At 44.2% G+C, this 18255-nt stretch overlaps 2 protein-coding genes across 5 annotated transcripts in view; one reads left to right on the forward strand and one right to left on the reverse strand.

Annotated features, from left to right (window-relative positions):
- ccdc92ba (coiled-coil domain containing 92Ba) overlaps nucleotides 1-4691 on the reverse strand; it is an 81977-nt gene extending 77286 nt beyond the window's left edge. The window contains exon 1 of one of the 4 annotated variants that reach the window (XM_043718330.1): nucleotides 4487-4691. The gene's annotated coding sequence lies outside the window, so the exon portion shown is untranslated. Of the gene's footprint in view, nucleotides 1-3814; nucleotides 3901-4376 lie in introns of those variants that run through there. The other 3 variants (XM_043718333.1, XM_043718331.1, XM_043718332.1) reach the window with 3 other exon arrangements.
- Nucleotides 1-18255, forward strand: part of rap1gap2a (RAP1 GTPase activating protein 2a) — a 516227-nt gene that overhangs the window by 68628 nt on the left and 429344 nt on the right. The window lies entirely within an intron of this gene.

Raw genomic sequence — 18255 nt, forward strand, 5'->3', positions numbered from 1 at the left:
AAAAAGAGAGACACACACACACAAACAAAAAGAGAGACACACACACACACAAAAAGAGAGACACACACACAAAAAGAGAGACACACACACACACTCAGAATTAGTGGTGATTTAACCTGAAGGTCACCATACCTCAGATGAGGAGAATCCTTCATAGTAACCTCAGCCTGTGTGGGAATTGAATCCATACTGTCTATCATGTATTCTGTCCCACATTTCACTTAAAGCTAGTCAGTTAGAATTAGTGTGCCCCTAAAGTGACTCCATTTTGATTCAAAGTAGAAAATAAGACTGGGAGTAGGCTACTCATCCCCTTGTTTCTGCAATCAAATTGTAACTGATACACATCTTAACTCCAAATCGCTCAATAAATCTTACCTATCAAAACATTAACAAATTTCAGTCTCGATAACTCCAATTATTCTGGCATCTACAATTTGCCGGGAAGAGAATTCCAGATTTCTGCTTTTTTAATTATGTACAAGTGATTCCTGAATGGTCCTCTTGAATAGCCACATTCACATTTAAAGATGCTCGTTGTCGATCCCCTCTCAGAGGGGATCTTTCCAGTGAACCCACCCCATTAAATCTGTTTAAATTATATGATAATCCCATCATGTCCTTAATCAATGGGGATACAGAGAAAATTTATGCATCTTGTCCTCAAAAGTTAACTCTCTTAAGTCGCAGTATCATGCTGGTAAATGTCTGCTGGACCTGGCAATATCCAAAGCACAAGAGAGGTGCAGCCCTCAACAGGAGAAATTTTTAATGTTGGGAAAACCAAAGAATGACATTTGGTCAGCGTTTATTACTGAGGTGCTATAGAGCTACCAGGACCTCTCAAATACAGACATAGAGCTGTACAGCGTGGATCAGACTCTTTGGTCTAACTTGTCTATGACGACCAGATATCTTCAATTAATCTATTCCAATTTGCCAGCATTTGGACTATATTCCTCCTATTCATGTACTCACCCAGATATCTTTTAAATTGTACCAGCTTCCACCACTTCCTCTGGCAGCTCAGCCCACACACACACCATCCTCTGCATGTTAAGTTGCCCATTAGGCACTTTTTAAAATCTTTCCCCTCTGACCTTATACCTTTGTCCTCTAGTTTTGGACTCCTTTACCCTGGGAAAAAGACCTTAGCTATTCACCCTATCCATCCCCCTCATGATTTTATAAACCTCCATACAGTCACCCTCAGCCTCTGCCGCTCAAGGGAGAAAGCCCCAGCCTATTCAGCCTCTCCCTGTAGCTCAAACCCTCCAATCACAACAATATCCTTGTAAATCGTTCAAGTTTAACAACATCTTTCTTATAGCAGGGAGACCAGAATGTGCATCATTAGACCTAAAATAATAAAGGTACTTTATCCGTTTCACTGTTTTGTTCGACAGGCTACAATACTCCAACCCTTTCCAAGTAAGCATCTATTGTACACACATTCCAAGGTGGATTTGCCCCTGTCCATTCCTTTCCCCAGTTAGCTTTAAACCTCACCTCCTCCTAACCATGTCTATCACTCACTTGTGTTTTTGTGATATTGGAAAGCTTTGATTTAAAAATCAATTTCACTCCTTACTTGAGCTGCTAGCAGAAAATCATTTCTTGAAATGGATACCTTGAGCAGTTTTGTCATCTCTTCTGAAAGAGTCTAGCTGAGACCAACACAAGCACTTTCCAGGGGACACTCAGACTTGTGTCACCCAGACTGGGAGATTATGGTCAGGCTCCTTGTATATTGTCTAACTGCAAGAGTTCTAGGAGGATAAAAGGGCAGCACTATGGCTCAGTGGTTAGCACTGCTGCCTCACAGCACAAGGGACCCAGGTTCGATCCCACCCTCGGGCGACTGAATGGAGTTTGCACATTTTCCCTGTGTCTGCGTGGGTTTCCTCCCACAGTCCAAAGATGTGCAGATTAGGTGGATTAGCCATACTAAATTGCCTATAGCGTCCAGGGATGTGCAGGCTAGGTGGGCTTGCCATGGGAAATGCAGGGTGATCGAGTAGGGCAAGTATGTCTGGGTGGGATGCTCTTTGGAGGGTCAGTGTGGACTCAATGGGCTGAATGGCTCACTTTCACACTATAGGGATTCTATGATATTGAGGTTAGCCTTGGTTCCTCAGCATCACCCATTCCCTTCACTAAGTTAAATAGCTTTAGATTTACCATTCTGTTGTCAATAACTGGACAAGGGATGAATCCATGCTGACAATGAGTGTGAGATTAAAATGCCCTTGCATTAAGTAAGACCTTGGAAAACTGGAGTTCAGTGCCCATGTTACAGCCAAGGCCCCTGCAATTTGTAGCATTGTACATGACCAAAAGGAATGCTGAGTGTTCACACAGTTCCAGTGACAGTGGGGGCGAGGCTGCTACACCAACTGATGTCATCCCATCTGTTGGCCTGCTATCTGTTCAGTCCCAGTGACCTCATGCAAACTGGACATGTATTCGAAACAAAAACAACTCTGCCTGATCTGCATCCTCATAAGGTTCAATTTCACCCCCAAAAGCTTGGATTTAGAACTCCCACAGGAACCTACCCCAGAATGATCCTTATTAGCAATGCTTTTCTAATTGGTGGGTATGACATAAATCCAGGGCTGTAATTTCCTGCAGGGTAGTATTAAATGTCAGCAGACTCCTCGACCAACACATGTCCATAACTATCTCATATGTGCAACAGATTATACAACAAGCACAATGACTAATAAGATAGAGTACCTACCGTGTGGGAGCAGGCCATTCAACCCATCAAGTCCACACTGACCCTCCAAAGAGCATCCCACCCACTAATTCTAGCCCTGTAACCATACATTTCTCATGTTTAACCCCCTACCTGGACACTTCAAATAATTCAGAATAGCCAATCCATCTCACCCATACATCTTTGGACTGCAGGAGGAAACACAGTGAAAACGTGCAAATTCCACAAAGTCATCTGAGGGTGTAATAAAACCCAGGCCCTTGTTGCTGTAAGGCAGCAGTGCTAGCCACTGAGCCACCCACATTGAATAAATCACCATGAGCACTCAGATCCAATGATTGCAACATACCCCAATAGAAACTGACTGCCCTCACCATTGTTAATTATCATGACTTTGTGGACTACTATACTAATTGCCAAAAACATGAATGGCCAGGCGACTATCCGAGGGTGAGCTTTATTAAAGTTAAATTTCTATTTATTTTAATATAAATAACAATAATATGGCTTTCCATTAAAAGAAAATGAAACTTTAGCACAGAATACTATGCACTAACACCTTAATATTTGAAAGAACAGAGAAAATGGGCACAACTGGGGATGAAGGGGAGAATGCAACAATGCGTTGGGAGAGAGAGATGAGGGCACAATTATGTTTCAGTAACAGACTGTTACAGTTGTACAAAAACGGCAAAGGCTCTCATTGACTTCAGTGCAGGAGAAAGAATGAACATTTTCACACAGAAATACTTGATAACCCGCTTGCATTAGCCTGAAGATTCTGCGGAAGTCCAACACAGTGAGAGAGGCCACACTAATACCCCAGAGCAGTCCTGTCAGAGTGTTATTGAGATGTATATTTCAGCATCAGGTCCAGTTGGCCACTTTGGTATTGACACAGAATTGATAAAGATGAACAGTACCCCAGACCACAAAGATGATTATTATAATTCATTTAGCCAGATTGTATTGTTAGGTGCCATACACCACGCATGCTCTCCAAAATTATGTTAGTGTGGGGCAGGACTCTGGTGGAGAGGCTTACTAAGGTACAACCTACTCTACTTGTCAGGAACATAACCACAGACCTACCTGTCCTCAGGATCTCAGTAGAGCAGGGGAGTTCTGACCATTAATCATCCCTCATCACCATCACTGTCCGTGGAATCTTGCTATACGCTGATTGGCTGCCGCGCAACTCCCCGACTGACTGGCTGAATAAAGGTGGTGGGGGACGTCCCGAAATCGAGAGAGGTGCTATACAAATGCACGGTCTTTAACGCCACCTTCAGCCTCCGGGCGAGGGAATTCAACGCCGAGCGGTAAACCTGATGTGTTTACACCGTTTCCAAAGCCTGAAATCCTCCTCTCCTTACACAGGAGAGTTCAATCCGGCCCCCGAAGGTGAGCTTGCTCGGGGGGGGGTTCATTGTAAACAAAGCCGAACCAGACAAGCCCAGCACAAACCACAGCGTTGAGTTAACTCCGAATGCACTCGCAACATTCTGCAAATGATTTCATTTTAAAAGTAGCAGCTGCTGTCCGAACCCAACCTACACACAAACACAAACACACACAAAATGGAATAGTTGCAGCGACCAATAACCGAAGCCCTGGGTTTAGTAATCTCACTGAAACTAGACTGTGCACTCACCGGAGAAGCCGCCTCTCCAGACCCTGAACAAAGGCACAATCTCCCTGTCCCCCCCCCGGCAAGAGCAGGCCCTCACAGTCACACCGAGCTCGATTTACAAGTGTACGAACATCGCAGCTGGAAATTCCGCACCAGCTCCTGGAAACGCCGGGGAAGGAGGAGGACAGGGCGGAGCGCTCGCCAGCAGCTGATCCGCCGCCGTAAACACCGCGCAACGTGACCGGAAAACCAGCGCTGGCTGTTCTCCCCTCCCTCGGGAGGCAGGGTCTTGTGCAGCTTTGGCTCGTCCTTCCCCTGGTGGAGTGTTTTCTTTTCATGTTTTTCTTCCATTTCTTACTATTGCAGCCAGCAACTGTAAGGGGGAGATGCCCATGACCTGAAGCGTCTACAAGGTCATGAGGAGCAGCCACAAAGGAACGCCACTTCCAAGTTCTCCTCTCAGCCACTAGAAATCTATCAGAGCTCCCTCATAGTCGTTGGGTCCAGTGCTTTCACCAAATAGACTGCTCCTGTATGGGGTTAGGTTAAAAATCACACAACCACCAGGTTATAGTCCAGTTATAGTTGTATGAATGTTGGACTATAACCTGCTTTTTAACGTTGTCCTCCTCAGTCGAAAACCTGCACCTGCATGGCCTGTATAGGATGTGAAGGTTGCTGACAAGGTCAGCATTTATTTTGCTTATCCCAAATTGCCCTGGTAAGCCCCCTTCTTGACCCTCTGTGAGGGAGACCCATAGCATCATAGGGATGAACAGCACGGAAATTGAACCTTCAGTCCAACTCATCCATGCCAACCAGAAATCCAAACCTAATCTAGTCCCACCTGTCAGCACTTGGCCCATATCCCTCTAAACCAGATGCCTTTTAAATGCTGTAATTGTACCAGCCTCCACCACTTCCTCTGGCAGCTCATTCATGCACGTGCCACCCTCTGCGTGAAAAGGTTCCCCCTTAGGTCCCTTTTAAGTTTACCCCCTCTCATCCTAAACCTATGCCCTTTAGTTCTGGACTCCCCCATCCCAGGGAAAACACCCTGTCTATTTAGAGTGGTGCTGGAAAAGCACAGCAGGTCAGGCAGCATCTGAGGAGCAGGAAAATCAACGTTTCAGGCAAAAGACCTTCATCAGGGGCTGACCAGGTGGTCACAGAGGGAACGGTCTTTGCGGAAAGGGTGGGGAGGGAAATATATCTCTGGTGGTGGGGTCTGTTTGGAGGTGGCGGAAATGTCGGCGGATGTCAGGTCCACTCCCCCCAACAACCCACCCTCCCTTCCTGGCACCCTACCCTGCCACCGCAGGAATTGCAAAACCTGTGTCCACACCTCCTCCCTCACCTTCATCCAAGGCCCCAAAGGAGCCTTCCACATCCAAAGTTTCACCTGCACATCCACCAATATCATTTATTGTATCCGTTGCTCCCGATGCGGTCTCCTCTACACTGGGGAGACGAGACGCCTCCTCACAGAGTGCTTTAGGGAACATCTCCGGGACACCCGCATCAATCAACCACACCGCCCCGTGGCCCAACATTTCAACTCCCCCTCCCAATCTGCCGAGGACATGCAGATCCAGGGCCTCTTCCACCGCCGCTCCCTCACCACCCGATGCCTGGAGGAAGAATGCCTCATCTTCCGCTTCGGAACACTTCAACCCCAGGGCATCAATGTGGACTTCAACAGTTTCCTCATTTCCCCTTCCCCCACCTCACCCTAGTTCCAAACTTCCAGCTCAGCACTGTCCCCATGACTTGTCCCTCCTCTCATTTCTCTCTCCACCATGCAGGCACTCTGCCTCTATTCCTGAAGGGCTTTTGTCCGAAACATCGATTTTCCTGCTCCTCGGATGCTGCCTGACCTGCTGTGCTTTTCCAGCACCACTCTGATCTAAACTCTGGTTTCCAGTATCTGCAGTCCTCACTTTTGCCTAGGGACTGAAATTAAGTTTGTGTTTCATTTCTATTCACTTCCCCAACTACTGTTTCAGATCCTTCAATATGTTTTGCATTTTTAACTTTTATTCCCCTATTGGTTAAGTAAGATGTCAACATCATGATAGTAAGAATCTGTGAGACATGCTTGCACTGTCCAAGGAGCAACTCTTGCTTCCAAATCCATTCCAAATTGCATTCGCTCCTGAAACTGCTGTTACCTAATGGTACCAAGTGCCCATACTGCATGTGTGAACCTTGTCAGAGAGTTTTGACAGCCAACCAATAGCAGGCATCATCAACACTCTACCCCAGACCACTCAGTATTGCCGTACACCATGCATTTAGTCACTGAGACATTGGAAGATCCCTGCATTCATTACATACCAAGCATAGCTGGCTCCCTCACCTCAGTGAACCACGTGCCAAAAGAATATTGAGCGTCTGAAACTAAATCAAATACATACGTCAATTAGCAACATTGATGTATTCCTCTATAGGCCAGTCCTTAATTGCTGTTGGCCGAGATGAACCATATTCAGATGTATTTCATGTAAGATTTCTATTTAGATTGATACCTTCAACATCAATTAAGTTTTTTTTTCTCATCACTTCTGTGTTTACCTGCCAATGATTGGAGTTTCAGCTTGTTTTTAACAACTCCATCTGGATATAGAAAGGCTGAAGAATAAGTAGGCAACCTTCAAAACAAGGAGGAAAGGCAGCAATGTTTGCTCAATGTGGTTGAAGGGCATTTTCTCAAATGGCACAGGAGCTTAGAGAATAGGAGTACGAGTAGGCCGTTCAGCCCTACGTTCCTGCTTAGCCATTCAAAGCAATCCTGGATAATTGTCGAACTCGTATTCTGTTCCCGCTTTCTTCCCCACATCCTTTGATCCTTTTAAGCTTCTCCAAAGTACTGTTGAATCGGAACAAGAGCAAAGCAAATAAGTAATAAAAAGTATCTTCTCACAGTGTGAGGTCATTGTAAACTAAACCACATCCGCACGTTTCACTTGTGGTATAGGAAGAGTAGAAGACCTTCCCCTGAAATGTTCCAATGGTGAATTCCTAACTGCAGCCAGAGCCCACTGAGAATAGGGAAGGGCCATTTTCTGGGGGGAATTGGGGAGTCTCATAGTCTGCACGGCTGTAAACACACAGTCAATGGTGACAGTTACAGGGAGATTATTCCTCTCAGGTACTGCAGAAAGAGAGGCACATTGAGCGGTGATGGTAAAGTGGGGAGCAGGGGAAATGAACATAAACCTAATTAAACAGAAGCTCAGAAATCTTTAAGAATATGCAAAAAAGCTTTTGTTTACTTTGCATCCAACACACTTAGGATATTGCATTTAAAACTGCCACAAGTGAACATATGTATGTAAAGGGAGGAAGTTATATTTTTATACTGGTTGCCCATCATTTAGTTCTCGCCCAAGAGAAGTCTGTGACTTACCAGTAATTGTCAAGCTCAGACAGCTGCATTAACCGTGAGCTTCTAATGAAATCTGTGGCTGAGGGTCCGGAGTTTATATATATTGCTTTTCCAAAAAGATGAACCCTGCAGGTAACAGGGCAGAAGGGAAATGGGACTCAATATTTGTGGGGGGCGAGGGAAATCACTCACAACGCCAGAGACCCGGGTTCAGTTCCAGTCTCGGGTGACTGTGTGGAGTTTGCACATTCGCCCTGTGTTTGCGTGGTGTTTTTCCTCGGGGCGCTCCAAGTTTCCTCCGACAGCCCAAAGATGCGCAGGTTCGGTAGATTGGCCATGCTAACTTGCCCATAGTGTCCAGGGTTGTGTAGGTTGGGTGGGTTGGCGATGGGAAATGCAGGGCTCCAGGGATAGGGCAGGGTAGTGAGTCTGGGTGGGATGCTCTGCAGAGATTCGGTGGACTTGTTGGGCCGAATGGCCTGTTTCTATACTGGAGGGTTCCTACGCTTCTATACCGTCCCTCAGGTTATCTGTGATTAACGCCACAGATGAATAGCGGCAATTTCCGTCTGTCACCTCAAAGCTGGCCACAGGTTGTTACGTTGGTGTAAAAATTGGAAGCTACAATATTCTGCTTCCAAAACCAATATGAAACAGTCTGGACGTGGAAGAAATTCACAGAGACAGGACCCTTACCCCTTTAATACATCAGCATTTTTGCTTAATTTACTTTTTGTATGTCACCATTTTCCTTTTGTTTCCGTGTTATTGGATTGTCATTCCATAGAATAATAATAGTACAATAATAACCTTGACCTTTGCAACTGACTGAAAATGAACAGAACAGCAATACAGCTTAATGGTGCTATTTAATTCAATGCACTTCATAACCACAGGAAAGTACCGCCCCATTGACTCTGGAACTGCACTTGGAGCTAGTATGCAGAGTCTAAACTAACTTTTTCTCTTGGAGTATGCAAACAGGTTTCGCTATTAATATAGCACTCTCCTATTTAAATGAAGTTCTGATTTAGAGCGAGATGAGATTTTTTTTTAACTGAAGCTTCACCACTCAAATGCGATACAAGCTTTACATGTGTTTCCACTCTCTCTTTCATGCCCGAGCTGCTCATTCCTGTGAGTTATAATCGTTGGGAAAATCGTGATAGTCACAGTCAAGAGTGTGGTGCTGGAAAAGCACAGCAGGTCAGGCAGCATCCGAGGAGCAGGCGAATCGACGTTTCAGGCAAAAGCCATTCAGGGGAAATTCCTGATGAAACGTCGATTCTCTTGCTCCGAGGAAGCTGCCTGACCTGCTGTATTTTTCCAGCACCACACTCTCGACTCTAATCTCCGGCATCTGCACTCCTCACTTTCACCTAAATCATGATAATCCTAAACTCTCGATCTTGCAGTGAAACAAGATCTATTTTTGACTAATCTCTAATCTTTACACCTGCCCACCTCCCAACAAGGTGGCTGAAATTGACAATTCTGTCTTTGGACTCCTTCTTAATCAAACAATTATTTACTATTGAAAACAGAAAAATACCAGAGGGTTTCAGCACCTTGGACAGGGCACCCTTCCTCCAAACGGGATTGAACTCATGGCGCCCTCTGGTGGGAAATATTTTCACTTCTGTGTGGCTTCTTTGTTTTCCTCCAGGACCAGATCATTCTCAAGGTCAGTCTTCCAGATTTTGACCTGATCGAGCTTAAGCGTTACAGCCATTCTCTTGTTCTTTAAAAGCTGATATTTGATTCTAAATTTGAATATAGTCTCGGGCTTGGCAGGAGTTTAGAAATGAATTAAATATGAAGTCCAAAGTGATAATTCAGGATGAAGGAAAATGATTGTGGGCCGAAGATGGTTATAGATACAATGCACGACGTAAATAATATATAAATTGAAGAACATCGTGCAATTGATTGCCGGTGGGGGCTGTTCCACCTTCAGCCAGCAACTCACCCTTAATCTCTCCATAATTTTCAAGAATTTGCTGCACCACAGGAAATTAAGCCTAGCAATTAACAATGTAATTACTCTATTAGCATGTAATCATTGTCAATACAGGATAATCAACTATCTTCACCAGGAAGATAATTGTTATATCCTCCAGATTGTGAATTATAGACTGGTTGAGTCTTACACATGGAAACAGACCCTTCAGTCCATCTCATTTGTGCTGATCAGACATTCCGTTCTGACCTAGTCCCATTTTCCAGCACATGACCCATATCCCTTTCAACCCTTCATATTCACATACCCATCCAGGTGACTTTTAAATGTTGTAATTGTACCCACCTCCACCACTTTCCCTGGCAACACGTTCCATACCCGCACCACTTTGCATGAAAAACTTATCTCTTAGATCCTTTTCAAATCTTTCCCCTCTCTCCTTAAACCAATGCTCTCCAGTCTTGGATTCCCCCACCTATTGGCTATTCACCCTATTCATACCCATCATGATTTTATGAAGGTCACAGCTCACCCTCCAAACACTCCAGCAAAAATAGCCCCAGCCTATTCAGCCTCTCCCTATAACTCAATGCCTCTTGTCCTAGAAACATCCTTCTAAATCTTTTCTGCACCCTCTCAAGTTTAACAACATCTTTCTGACCAAGAGTGACCAAAATTGTATACAGTATTCCAAAAGTGACCTCACCAGGGTCATGCACAGCTGCAACATCATGTCCCCAACTCCTATACTCAAATGTTCTGACCAATCAAGGCAAGCATGCCAAATACCTTCTTCACCACCCTGTCTACCTGCGACTCCACTTTCAAGGAATTATGAACCTGCTTCCACTAGGTGTCCCCTAACATTCCCCAAGGCACTTAATTGTATAAGTCCTGCCTTGGTTGCCTGACCAAAATGCAATACCTCATGTTTATCTAAATTAAACTACATCTGACATTTCTTGGCCCAACGGACAATCTGATCAAGGTCCCATTGTACTCTGAGATACCCTTCACTGTACACTACACCAACTATTTGCAAACTTACTAACCATACTTCCTTTAGTCACATCCAAATTATTGATATAAATGACAAGAAACAGTGGGCTCAGCTTTGAATTTTGTGGCACACCATTGGTCACAGGCCTCCAGTCCAAAAGGCAATGCTCTACCACCACAGTCTCCTACCTTCAAGTGAATTTTGTACCTAATTGGCTGACTCCCCCTGGATCCCATGTGATCTAACCTTCCTAACCTGTCTACCATGCGAAACCTTGTAAATGCTTTGCTGAAGTCCATATAGACAACACCCATCACTCTGTCTTCATCAATCTTCTTTATCATCTCTTCAAAAATTCAACCAAGTTAATGATATATGATCTTCCACTCACAAAGCCATGCTGACTCTCCCTAATCAGTCCTTGTCTTTCCAAATGCACGTAAATCCTGTCCCTCAGAATCCCCTCCAACAACTTGCCCATCAATGATGTAAGGCTTTCCATACAGCCTTTCTTAAATAGTAACACCACATTACTCAACTTTGAGTCATCTGGCACCTCACCCGTGGCTACTGATGATACAAACATCGCAGCAAGAGGCCCAGTAATCTCTTTCCCAGCATCCCATAAAGTTCTGGGAAATACCTGATCAGGTCCCAAGGATTTTATGCATTTTATGACCTTCAGTACCTCTTCTTCTGTAATATGAAATCTTCTCAAGGCATCACCATTTATTTCCCCAAGTTCCATAGCTTCCATGTACTTCTCTACTATAAGTACTAAAGTGAAATACTTGTTTATTTACTTATACTTATCTCATTCATCTCCTGTGGTTCCACACACAGATAGCCACTTTGATCTTTAAGAGGCCCTTAATCTCTCCCTAGTTACTCCTTTATCCTTAATGTACTTATAGATTCTCTTTGGATTCTCCTTAACTCTATGTGCCAGACCTAACTCATGTCTCCTTCGTGCCCTCCTGATCTTCTGCTTAAGTATATCCTCCTGCCCTTATACTCCTCTTGGGATTCACTCGATCCCTGCTGTCTATACCTGATATATGCCTCTTTTTTCTTGACCATGCCTCAATTTCTCAAGTCATCGAGCATTCCCTAAACCTCTCAGCCTTGTCCTTCACATTAATAGGAAGTTACTGCTTCTAAACGCTTGTTATCTCATGTTCAAAGATCTGCCACTTCCCAAACATCCTGTGAATAGCTTCCCCCAATCAGCTTTTGAAAGTTCCAGTCTAATACATCAAAATTGGCTTTACTCCAACTTCGAACTTTAACTTTTTGATCAGTTCTATACTTTTCCATAACTCTTTTAAAACTGATACATTTATGAACACTTGCCCCAAAGTGCTTCCCCAATGTTACCTTTGTCATTTTTCCTGCCTTATTTTCCTACAGAAGGTCAAGTATTGCTTCGTCTCTAGTAGGCACATCCACATACTGAATAAGAATGTTTTCTTGTACGCACTTAACAAATTCCTCCCCATCCAAGCCCTTAACACTATGACAGTTCCAGTCAATGTTTGGAAAGTTAAACTCCCTTAACCATTACAACCCTATTATTCTTACAGATATCTCAGAACTTCTTACATATTTGTTTCTCAATTGCCAACTGACTAATGGGAGGTCTATAATACAATCCCAACAAGATGATCTTCCCTGTCTTATTTCTCAGTTCCACCCTTATATCTTCACTGGTTGATCTCTCTGGAATAACCTCTCGAAGTACAGCCGTGGTGTTATCCTTAACCAAAAATGCCACTCCCTCTCCCCTCTTGTCTCCCTTTCTATCCTTCCTATCGCATCTATACCCCAAAGCATGAAGCTGCCAGTGCGGTCCATCCCTGAGTCAGGTTTCTGTAATAGCTATGATATCTCAGTCCCTTTTCCCAGTTAAGTTCATCTGCCTTACCTGTCAGGCCTCTTGCACTGAAGTAAATGCAATTTAATTTATCAGTCTTACCCCGTTCTCTACCAAGCTTTTGTCTCCCTTGTCTATTTGACTTGCTCTCCTTACCTACTGCACCAGCCTTAGCCACTTCTCTTCCTCTCATTTCTCAGTGTTGCTTTGGTTCCCATTCCCTCCCTGCCTTACTAGTTTAAAGCTTCCCGTGTATCTATAGCAAATCTCCCCATCAGGATATTGCATCCCTTGCAATTCAGATGGAATTGTCCCTCTTATACAGGTCATTTCTACCCCTGGTAAAAATGATCCAAAAATGTGAATCCTTGCCCTTTACACCAGCTCTTCAGCCACGCAGTTATCTGATTTTTTAAAAATTCAAATGTTTCAATTTTATCTTGCCCATCATGTTCCTCTTTTTTTCTCCCTGACTTACTCAAGTCTTTTTACTTCACTTTTATTTCTCTTTCTGTCCCTGAATTGATATTGAATTCAGCCACTAATTCTTGCTCTTTTTCAATCCTTCCCTTGTTTCTCAATTCTTCAAGTTCATTCCTGGATGTTGACCTTATCTACGCCTCAAAAGCATTTAAGTTGGTTATAAAGTGCAGCACACAGTCAATGGGTGTGAAATATAAATGCAAAGTTTTCTTGTAAACAATTAAGAGGTACAGTACAGAATTGGTCCTGTCATTGACCTAAGTCATAAAATGCCTTGTTGCCTACTTTGCACCTTATCAGTTCACATTTTTAGCTACTTCGTATTTTTTTTTAACAAATCTACATGTGCACAGATAAGTTTCCCTAATGGATCATTTCACGGGACTCTCCACTCCAGTAAAATCTTTCCCAACTGATGCATAAAAAAATTGCTAACAAGTGAACTTTGGCTTAACATCAGCACTCCCTCTCTACTGCATAAGCAGGAGGGTTTCTTGGCTCCTGCACAAACTATCATTCAGTCCCTCCTGAGTCAGTGCCAAACTACCAATTCAGTGTCAATTTGCATGGGATTACTAGCAGATTTGTGCCAGGCACTTGTATGAAGTTAAAGCTGGGTTCACACAAAGACATTTCATGGAGGTCTCTTAGATATCGGGCATGAGAGACGTTTGTCTCATTGTGGACTGGAATCAAACCCAGCTTTCAGAAGCAAAGGAACTGTTCAAGTCTGATCTACTATCCAGTTCCCAGTGGCCTTTATATTAAATTTATCATTAATAAGATATTGATAACCTTTGCCTTTCCTCTCATGATTTGTATCCTCCTTCTTTGTACAGCTTTCATTTACTTGGGTTGAGACCTCCATTCACTCTCTATCTTATTCTGGTATTCTGGAGCTCTGACTGAATGGGGTAAAGCTGACGATGTTAGTTTCATTTGAATTATGAGACTGATTCATACCATGAAAGGACTACATTAGGAGGAAAGACTGAGAAATCTTGTCTTTTGGCCTTGAACGGGGATATAGAAATCTGTAAAATAGCAAATAGTGCAGAAAATGAGCTCCCTAACCTACATAACACAGTGATTTCCTGCATCACTCAGGATGTCAACCCAAAAACTTGATCTGTACTAGTGGGACTGTCTGGAATAGGTTTTGTGTCCCGCTTACTTAGAAATGGGAATGTTAGCATTAAGCCAAAAACTCAGGTATTAGAGGTAGCAGTCTCAAATATTTTGAGGAATAGTTGATTGGAGCACTGGAGGAAATGACAGGATGAGCCAAATGCTCCTCCATATCCATAACAATGCAGTGGCATTGATTCAAACAGCAGTTAGGAATAATGGAGGTGAGTATTCTCTTACACACTCTCACATACATTGCTACTTGCCACTGGCAGCCTGCCTGGGACTGTCCCAAGACAAAGATGTATCAGCTGCATTTTATTGTTTCAGTCATCTAATGCACCATCAATCAGTTTCCTCTCCTCCATAGAACTTGCAAATGCGCCGCCTTTTACAAAACCAGGCAGATCCAAAAAAAGAATCAGCTCCTGAGCTCACGGTGAGCAGTGAATAGTTGTGTAGAGTTTGCCTGTCAGGTTCCTTTTATAAAGCTATTTATTCTGAGCTGAGATTGATCTTCTCAAAAACCAAACGTGATAAAATGAGAGCAGAGCAGTAGAGAATTTTTTTATTGATTATTTTGCATACTTGTGCCTCATGTTTTGAAAGCTGCTACAATGTAAGAAGCATTGGTATCCATGACTGTGGATTCTTTCTGATCTAGAATGTAACTAACACTTTGCAACTTCTGTGTGGAGTTTGCACATTCTCCCTGTGTCTGCGTGGGTTTCCTCCGGGTGCTCCGATTTCCTCCCACAGTTCAAAGATGTGCAGGTTAGGTGAATTGGCCATGCTGAGTTGCCCATAGTGTTAGGTGCATTAGTCAGAGGGAAATGGGTCTGGGTGGGTTACTCTTCGGAGGGTCGGTTTGGACTGGTTGGGCTGAAGGGCCTGTTTCCACACTGTAGGGAATCTAATCTAATCTAACTTCTGTCATTGTTGCTGGTCACTGTGTTACAAACGGTGTACAGAGAGGGGGAGAGCTGTAAGCCAAGCTCTTGCTTTGATATCCCAACCCTTTGATATCCCAACCCCAAGTAAACCCTCTTGCTTTGATATCCCAATGCCCTCAGAAAACAATGAATGCTGAACAATGATTCATTTAATGTATTCCAGACTGCGTTTGGCAGATTTTAGATCCATAAGGGAATCAAGGGTTAGGGAGGAGCAGGCAGGAAAGGTGAGTTGAGGCTCCAATTGGATCAGTCATCATCACGTTGCAAGTTGGGCGGCAGCGGAGTAAGTAGTGTCTGTGCTCTGAACACAGGGCACATCCACTCCGCCCATTTTTCTTTCTTTTCTCCTTTTTGCTACTGCTTTTCTCATTTTTCTTCTTTTTTTAAAAAAAATTCTATTTTGTATGTTTTACTGACTGGGGAGAGCTCGGTTGTGGAGGTGATGGCGTCGGGGTCAGAGCATGGCACAGGGGAGGGGGGGTTAGAGTGGGACCCTGGCACTCTGCAGCTAGTGAGCCGGGCAGAACTCTGCTGGTGGGTGGTGAGAGAGCAGCGCATGGTGTGGTGTGGTGGCAGGGGGAAGATCACATCCAGTGTGGGAGTAGGGGGGAGGCAGATCGAGCCCAGCATGGGTGGGGTTGGGGTTGGGGTTGGGGTTGAAATCAAACCCAATGTAGGGGGAGAGAGATGGAGCCCTCTTGGGGACAGCTCAGCTTGGAGCGTCTGCAGGCCCATGGCTAAAGAAGAGCTGTAATGGTGAACTTTTAACTGAATTCTTTATTTTTCTATTTTGTACCTAAGAGTGTCTACGCAGGAACCCAAATGGTGCTGGAGAATGGTGACTTCATACACCTTTCACTGTACTCCTGTATCCCTGTACTTGAGTACACATGAGAATAATTCTAATATTCTACAGTGGAGCAGGCTTGAAGGGCAATTGTCTACTGCTGCTTGTAATTCTTACATTCTTGCGTTATTCTGCTGAGTTATTAGCAATAGAGACTTAACAGAATTTTACCTCTTCATTCTTAAATTGGGAAGTTGAAATATCACCATTTACTTGTTTCTAATTTTTGACCTTTAGAATTAGATTCCCTACAGTGTGGAAACAGGCCATTCGGCCCAACAAATCCATACCAACTCTCCGAGGAGAAACCCAACCAGACCCATTCCCCTCTGATTAATGCACCTAACACTAGGGACAATTTAGCATGGCCAATTCACCTAACCTGAACATCTTTTGGATTGTAGGAGGAAACCGGAGCACCCAGAGGAACCCAATAGCAGACATGGGGAGAACATGCAAACTCCACACAGACGGTCGCCTGAGGCTGGAATTGAACCCGGGTCCCTAGCATTGTGAGACAGCAGTGCTAACCACTGAGCCACTGTGCTGTCTCCCTGCCTTTCTTGGCAGCTTATTGGTTTCCACAGAAACTTAACTTGTCTAGTTACTTTAACTCAATTTGGACTGTAAATGTTGTTTCTGACTTCTCAAAAATCAAAACAAAATTCTCTATCTGAGTGTTGCCTTCTGGTGAGTTACAAACCTGGAAAACTTTGTGAGTTACAAACCTGGAAAATTACCTGTCACATTGGCAACAGGCAGCCAATATTCCGAGAAATCTTTCCCCAGCCATTATTTCAGCACAACTACAATCAGGGTTCTCTTCAACCAGTTCACCAGATCCATTTAGATAGCAGTCAGAGGAATGCTCTGTAAGGGCCTTAAATATTCCGTGTCAATATTGATCATGTTTTTGATGCCTGAGGTGAATTGTTCCACACTTGCACACCAAGGAATGCACAAATTGAAAGTTTGTTTTTTTTTCTACTCAAGATCTTGACCCTTTTCTTCAAAATGATCAAACTAAATTCCATGAGGAATTCCTTGGAAAGGTATTTTAAAAATGAAATCTGGAGACACCAAATGTCCTTACATTGCAGGAGAATTTGTCAGCACATTGAGTATTGTATATATGTATAATTGTTTTGTCCCTTGTAGTGCAGTTGTAGTGTCCCTATCTCTGAGCCAGAAGGCCCAGGTTTAAATCCCACCTGGGCGAAAGTGAGGACTGCAGATGCTGGAGATCAGAGTTAAGATTAGAGTAGTGCTGGAAAAGCACAGCAGGTCAGGTAGCATCCGAGGAGCAGGAAAATTGACATTTCGGGCAAAAGCCCATCATTCTTGATGAAGGGGTTTTGCCTGAAATGTTGATTTTCCTGCTCCTCGGATGCTGCCTGCCCTGCTGTGCTTTTCCAGCACCACTCTAATCTTGACTTAAATTCCACCTGCTCTCGGAGTGTGTCTCAGCAACTTTGAACAGATTGATTTCAAACCTTTGTGTCGCACTTTGATCTAGCCTCTGATTCAGTCTCAATGTGACAATGTATTTGAGTCACTTTTTGTATTTTCCTGTGTGTCCTCTCGTTGCTTTGAGGCTGGTATTTAAGCGTGGCGTGTGGTGACCACCACCAGTTGTCTCTGTCAAATGAGAAAGGAGCCCTATGGTCCTCTAAGACTTTCGCCCAGGTGGGATTTAAACCTGGGCAGTGCACACATGTTCAGAGCAGGGCTGTGTACACATGGTCTGAGCAGGGCTGTGTACACATGGTCTGAGCAGGGCCGTGTACACATGGTGTGAGCTGGGCTATGTACACATGGTTGGAGCAAGGCGGTGCACACATGTTCAGAGCTGGGCTGTGTACACATGGTGTGAGCAGGGCTGTGTACACATGGAGCAGGGCGGTGTACACATGGTTGGAGCAGAGTGGTGTACACATGTTCAGAGCAGGGCTGTGTACACATGGTTGGAGCAGAGTGGTGTACACATGATCAGAGCAGGGCTGTGTACACATGGTTGGAGCAGAGTGGTGTACACATGGTTGGAGCAGAGTGGTGTACACATGGTTGGAGCAGAGTGGTGTACACATGGTTGGAGCAGAGTGGTGTACACATGGTTGGAGCAGAGTGGTGTACACATGATCGGAGCAGGGCTGTGTACACATGGTTGGAGCAGAGTGGTGTACACATGGTTGGAGCAGAGTGGTGTACACATGGTTGGAGCAGAGTGGTGTACACATGGTTGGAGCAGAGTGGTGTACACATGGT

This window comes from Chiloscyllium plagiosum, chromosome 28 (genome assembly GCF_004010195.1).
Source record: "Chiloscyllium plagiosum isolate BGI_BamShark_2017 chromosome 28, ASM401019v2, whole genome shotgun sequence".
NCBI classification, from domain to species: Eukaryota; Metazoa; Chordata; class Chondrichthyes; order Orectolobiformes; family Hemiscylliidae; genus Chiloscyllium; species Chiloscyllium plagiosum.